Raw genomic sequence first — 6,278 nt, forward strand, 5'->3', positions numbered from 1 at the left:
GTTATTTAGAAAATTTCTTTCTTGTAGTAGTTGTACTGCCGAAGACGGCTGGGAGTTGTAGCCCATGTTATTAAAACAGACAATTCTAAAAATCTGTATTGTTTTTAGCTGGAAAATCAGAAGGAAGTTTAACCTAATCTGATAGGAGTGCCGTTAATATATGAAACTGTACGTAAAGCGTAGGAAATAATTTGAGTACACATAGAAATAGACTAGAGTTAGGTGTTAATTACTGAGCTGAAAGTGAAACTTTCTTCAATGTTTAAAAACAATTTCAGCCATATGCAAAAATCGAGTTAGGCTAAACCAATGGTACGAATTATTGAGTTGGAACTTTTTCAAAAGTTAATAGATTATTTGAACAGTACATAAAAATCGAGCTTGGTGTGAGTTATTGAGCTAAAACTTTCTCCAAAGTTTAAGAACCAATTTAAGTCATATATTAAAACAAGTTAGGCTAGAGTTAGGTTAAGTGTGCGTTATCAGGTTGGAACTTTCTTCAAAGTTTAGAAAAAAAACAACTCATATATAAAAGGTGGGTTTATATTGAGCTAGCGAGTTTGTTAGTTAGTTAAGAATTAATCAGTGCATTTTTCAGATACAGAATCTGAACTTGTGTCGTATTTAGACACACTATGTTTTCTACCTTATTTTGTTAACATAGCATTTTTTTAGTTTTTAGTTGGTATGATTCTAAGCAGTTTTGAATAACCACGTGGCCCAGAAAACCACTGAGTTTGTTTTGTTATGGTCACCTTTGATCCTTTGATGTTGTTTAACAGATATTTTGTACTTTGCCCACAAGAATATTGTTGCAAATTTACACATCGTGTAGAATGAGTAAAAACAATGATGTCCTTCACTGGCTGGCTGAGTAAATATCTAGAGGTTAATGCTTTTACTATGTTGTAAGAGAATGACTAATCACATGGTAATGTGTGTGTGTCACTAAGGGTAAATCCGGCGTTTCTTACTAGTGCAGCTTTGGATTCACATCAGTTCTATTTGGTCAACACAGTAAGCAACTCATTGGAAAAATGTTTTGAGAGAAGAAAGCTGTTGGTTTATTTACCAATCTTGTAGAAGCCGGAAGTCTGGTGTGTACGCAAATATGCATAATGTGTTTTTGCTTTGCAATATAATAACGATTATCTTTTACTTTACAATATAATAATGATTGTGTGTTAATTTACAACACATGGAGCTGTTTATTTAAATATACATTTACTTCACAACTTTCCTTATCAATCCTCTCATTATAAAATAACCTATCTAATAACCATGCGAAAATCAGTAACACCTGATAATACAACATAACAGGTAGGAAGGAGACATTTTAGTGTCATGACCATAGGATTTATTGTGAAGTTTTCTGTCTTTACTAATGAACATATCTCTTTAATTTAAATGAGACTAAAGTTGTGCTTTACTGAAATAATGGCATATTTTCAAAGTAAAAGTACTCTCGACCAATAAGAAGAGTTTTGCCACTAAAGAGAAAGGTGGTTATATAACAAATGTTCAATGCCTAGTTCTGAGTATTGTTGGTATGGCCCTAGATTTCATCAGGTATTTGGACGAGGAGCAACTCTGTGAGTGTTAAACATTCATAGCATAGTTATACCAGAGGTTTAACACAGTGGAGAACAAAGCAGTCTATGGGGCTTATTTCAAAGCACAGAGGAGGGATGTCGCTGAAAACTTGGCTACTTATGCAGATGATCTACAAAATTTGCACAGTAAAGCTTACATTGCAATGGCCTTAGTAAATAGCGAAGATATCCTCATAAACAAATTTGTGGAAGGGCTACCTGGTGAGATGATGCAGCATCAGTCGAGTGTAACGGACTTTCCCATCCTTATTGACACTGTCTATGTCACAATATGGTATGAAGTAGTGCCTTCAAGGCAATTACAGGAGAAGAAGAAGTCTCTAGCAGCAGCAGCAGCAGCGACTTCACCTTGGACATGCCATCCTATCCTGGCAAACACATCAAATCAGGTAGCAGCAGCAGCAGCAGCGACTTCACCTTGGACATGCCATCCTATCCTGGCATACACATCAAATCAGGTTAGAACGCAGTCGAGGAGTAACCAACCACTCATACATCCCGGTTTTGTGATGCATTTACACTGGCATCTAATAAATAGGCAGAAGTATCCTGATATTCCCGTGGGGAATATTCAGCAACACATGCTGCTGATATCCCTCTGGATACTTTCCTAAATAGGAAAAGCAAATCACATATTTTGCCTGTGGAACATTGGACCACTTCTGAGTGAACTGTCCTTGTCTTGTCAAGCAACAAGCTAGAAAAAGCTATCAGTTTTGACTGATGGTAAAATAGATTCAAGAGAGTGAACAGTGTGCAGTGAATTCTGTAACTGTAGTTCTTTGAAACTAGAGGATCCCCAGCAGGGTCTATCTGGCCACCAACTTGTAAGAGTACAATAAACAACTTGCAATGAAAAGTTTGGTAGACAGCTAAGCTTTTTCAAAGCTGGTTGAGTCTTGGTGCATCCTTGTTAGAGTACAAGGGTAAGAGATAGAATTCATGTTTGATAGAGAAGCAGCCAGAAAACTGGTATATCTTTTGGTATATTAGACACTCCAAACAAAACCACTACTCGAGCCTATCAACACGAAATCTGTTCTGCTGAGATAAACTAGATTTGAATGGAGAGGTTATGTTCCAACTTTGTCTAAGAGGGTTCACTTATAGAAGAGAGGTAGTTGTCACAAACCTTAGTTCTGAGATCAGCATTATTGAAGTGTAGTATTGCAGAGCTTATCAGTAAGTTTCGCCTGTGCAACAAATGAACTGATGTTCTGTGATATAGTTATTCAATTTTACCCAAATGGACCCAAGGAACAGTAGACTGCTCGAATGCATGTGGGAGAGGAAGTGTCAGTCCATTAATTTATATGTTATAGCACTCAAAGACCACAAGCAAATATGTTGTACATGTTAATAAACTGCATCTGTACATGACTGATGAATCTCTAGTGAACTGCCTTAGCCTAGTGTGAGAAGAGAAGGTTGTTAGGTCACGTGAAGATGAAGAACTGTCTTATTTCACTATACCCTTTAAGATAAGAAAGAAAGAGCTGGGAGTACACATTTGACTATTTGAGATAAATAAGATCAGGAAATACAGAATATAGAGATGGGCTTTAGCTCTGATGGTCCAATAAACCACTAACAATGGCAATAATATGTCAACTAGTTTTCACTGACATTGCATTCTGACTCTGGAGCTTTGCTATTTAAGGTCAAATTCTGGACTAAATTGTCTACCTTGTTATCAAACAGTGACATTTCCATTTGTGTGTGTGTGTGCGTGTGCCAAAAACGTAAATGATTCAGTTATGACAAGCCACTTTGATGACTGGGATTTTCTGTTTTGCGAGGAACTAGACTTCTCAACTAGGCTAAAGACATGGATCAGGCCCGAACTTTCACCCATGGATGAAGATGTATTGCTAGCCAACGCATTTTAGGTTCGGAACCTCACCAAGTTGACCATTTGGCTGATATTGGAGTCTCTTGAAGTTGGATGCTTCAGTTGAAGCAGAATATAACCCCAGCACTCGCCAGGCAGAATGATGGAGCAGTCAACAGATCAGTCAAAATCCACTAACACACTTGTGTCAGGGGGCCTGTGCTGATTTGTTTATATTTCGCTTTGATTTGTATTCATTAGAGTATGGTTTGGTAAGTTTACTTTTTTATTTGGTGTACTGACTTTATTTACTATGCCAATGTACCTGTATTTAATAAGTTTTGGTTTTGCATTGTCTGTATGTAGAAAAGAGTTACAAACAAGTAAGTTTTATTTTCAATTATCATGGGGAGATAATTAAAATACACTATCTTTCTTAAAAGGCATATTAATTTTAAACTGAATCCAATATTTTTGTAAATCTTCATTGTTAAAGGGCCTATTTTGCTTCTGTGTGTACTTGTGTTCTGTGTTAAAGGTACATTTTTGCAAGTATCTGTGTTAAAGAGTTTTTAATAATAACACTGAAGTCATTGTTCAATGGTATTTTTATGTCTTTGTTAAAGGGTTGTGACGTCTGAGTGACTTTTGAGTGTATTGGGAAATCAGAAAGGATTAACGTAATTCTGGAACAGCGTGAATTTGAAGTTTATCTGAGTTAAATATTTTGTTAATTGTCAACTTGTTACAAGCCAAAGGTAGGGAAGACGAAGATAGGATGAGATCTTATAAAGGGTCTCTTTGGCATTCTGCATATGTTTTGGAACATGAAGCCAAACATTATATGCTATCACTTTGCAGTTCTTAATATTTTTATTCAAATGGTAACAATCTAAGTGCCATTGATGCAAGACCCACCCTTTTCCCCCGGTAGTGCATGTATTATTTCCCCACTGTAGCACCACTTATGTTTTTTATATTATTAATGGCAGAGATTTGGGTAGATCTGGGACAGTAGTGACGCTCCTATCTTCCTGTAGTGCTATAATATTTATTTGAAATGTCTGTTTTGTTATGCATATGTGCAAGTTTCACATAACACGGGGTCGAGATCTTTAACTTGACCTTGTTTTAAGTTACCTTTGTTCCTTTATTGTCCTTAAAGTAGGAAATACACGTTAACATCATGGAGAACATTGCTTAATATTATGTTGTTTTAAAATGTTGACAGCAGTGTCCTCCAGTTGTTGGTTATTCAGGTGATGTCTAGAGATGACAGCTCCATCTATGTTGTAATGTGAATGACTAATCATATGGTTATTGTATGTCACTCGTAGTAAATGTGAAGTTTCGTCAAAACTTAGAAATCTGGCATTAGGTTAGTCTGAATTTTTCCTTCAACTAATCATTCTAGTCTAGAACTTGGTCTTGACCAAGTCAATCTAAGAAAAGACATCTAGAGAAATTATCCAAAGTAAATTGTCTGCAAGTACATATACCGTATTTGTGTTTAGTGTATTAATAAAGATTATTCATTTTGTGTATTACTTTTGTTTAGTCTTGTTATTCCATCTTACATGAACTCAAGTAATACTTTTAGTCACACTTGGAACAAATCACCTGTTAGTTAGCAATTTTGTCGAATAGATCAAACATATATTCAGTTCACTTGAATATCTATATAAACAATACTTTTACTTCCCTCTGTCTAGAACTTTTATCACAACTTTCTCAATCAAATGCTACAAATCTCATATCGTTAGAAAGGCCTTTGTTCAGAAGTCCAGTCTGTTTATTGTCTATTCCATTCAGAATCGTCTTACCAGTTTTTTCCTTAGTCAAACTTTTTAATGGAATGAGTATGCTACACAATGACACAATACCGTTGTCATCCTTTGATGACTGACTTCAATTTCAACTTTAGTTGTTTATATTTGCAAAGTATTTCACACAAACAACATTAACCCGCGTGTAATTTCCTAAAAACATTGAACATTACACTAACTGTAATTACTATGGGCTTTCTCGACATATTAAAATACGTAATGCACAGATAGTTCAAATCATATCTTTATCACTTTGTGAACACACGTTTGGACGTTTCTGCACATGCAGTAAGTTTGCCATCATTACAACTTTATATTTACTGTACTTTTCTGTAATTTAGCTTTGGTTCGTTTCACAGACTGCTATAAACATCAATTAACAATTTTTTTTTTTTTACTACGGGTTATATTCTTCGTTTTTGAGAGTTTATTTGTTCAACTCGTAAAACTGTGTCATACATTGAACACTCCTATCTGTTTCATACTCCTATCTTGCAAATGGGCATGAAAACGCCCGCAAATGTAATGTGGGTTGCAGCTAGTACCATATCAATACAAAAAGATAGAAATGCATGGTATATTTATGTGCCATATATACATTGAAAAATATAAGACAACAAGTATACTAAGTAAAACAATTAATTTTAACAAAATAAACAAATCCTTCATTAGTGACATAACCAAACATAATAAAAATAGTAGTACAATTACAAATATAAAATTATGCTAAATAAAAGAACTAAATGTATGCCCAGTCACATAGGTATTTTAAATATAACAAAATCTGGCAAAACATCTAATAGGTTTTCTCAATAACTATAATACAGTACACACTCAGAAAAAAATCAAGTAAACCTTTTACAATAAGACATGAAATGAATGCCCCCCCCCCAGTAGCACAGCGGTATGTCTGCGGATTTACAATGCTAGAAACTGGGTTTTGGTACCCGTGGTGGGCAGAGCACAAATAGTACATTGTGTAGCTTTAGTGCTTAATTTCAAACAAAC

The sequence above is a fragment of the Limulus polyphemus genome, unplaced genomic scaffold (assembly GCF_000517525.1).
Source record: "Limulus polyphemus unplaced genomic scaffold, Limulus_polyphemus-2.1.2 Scaffold1232, whole genome shotgun sequence".
Taxonomy (NCBI): domain Eukaryota; kingdom Metazoa; phylum Arthropoda; class Merostomata; order Xiphosura; family Limulidae; genus Limulus; species Limulus polyphemus.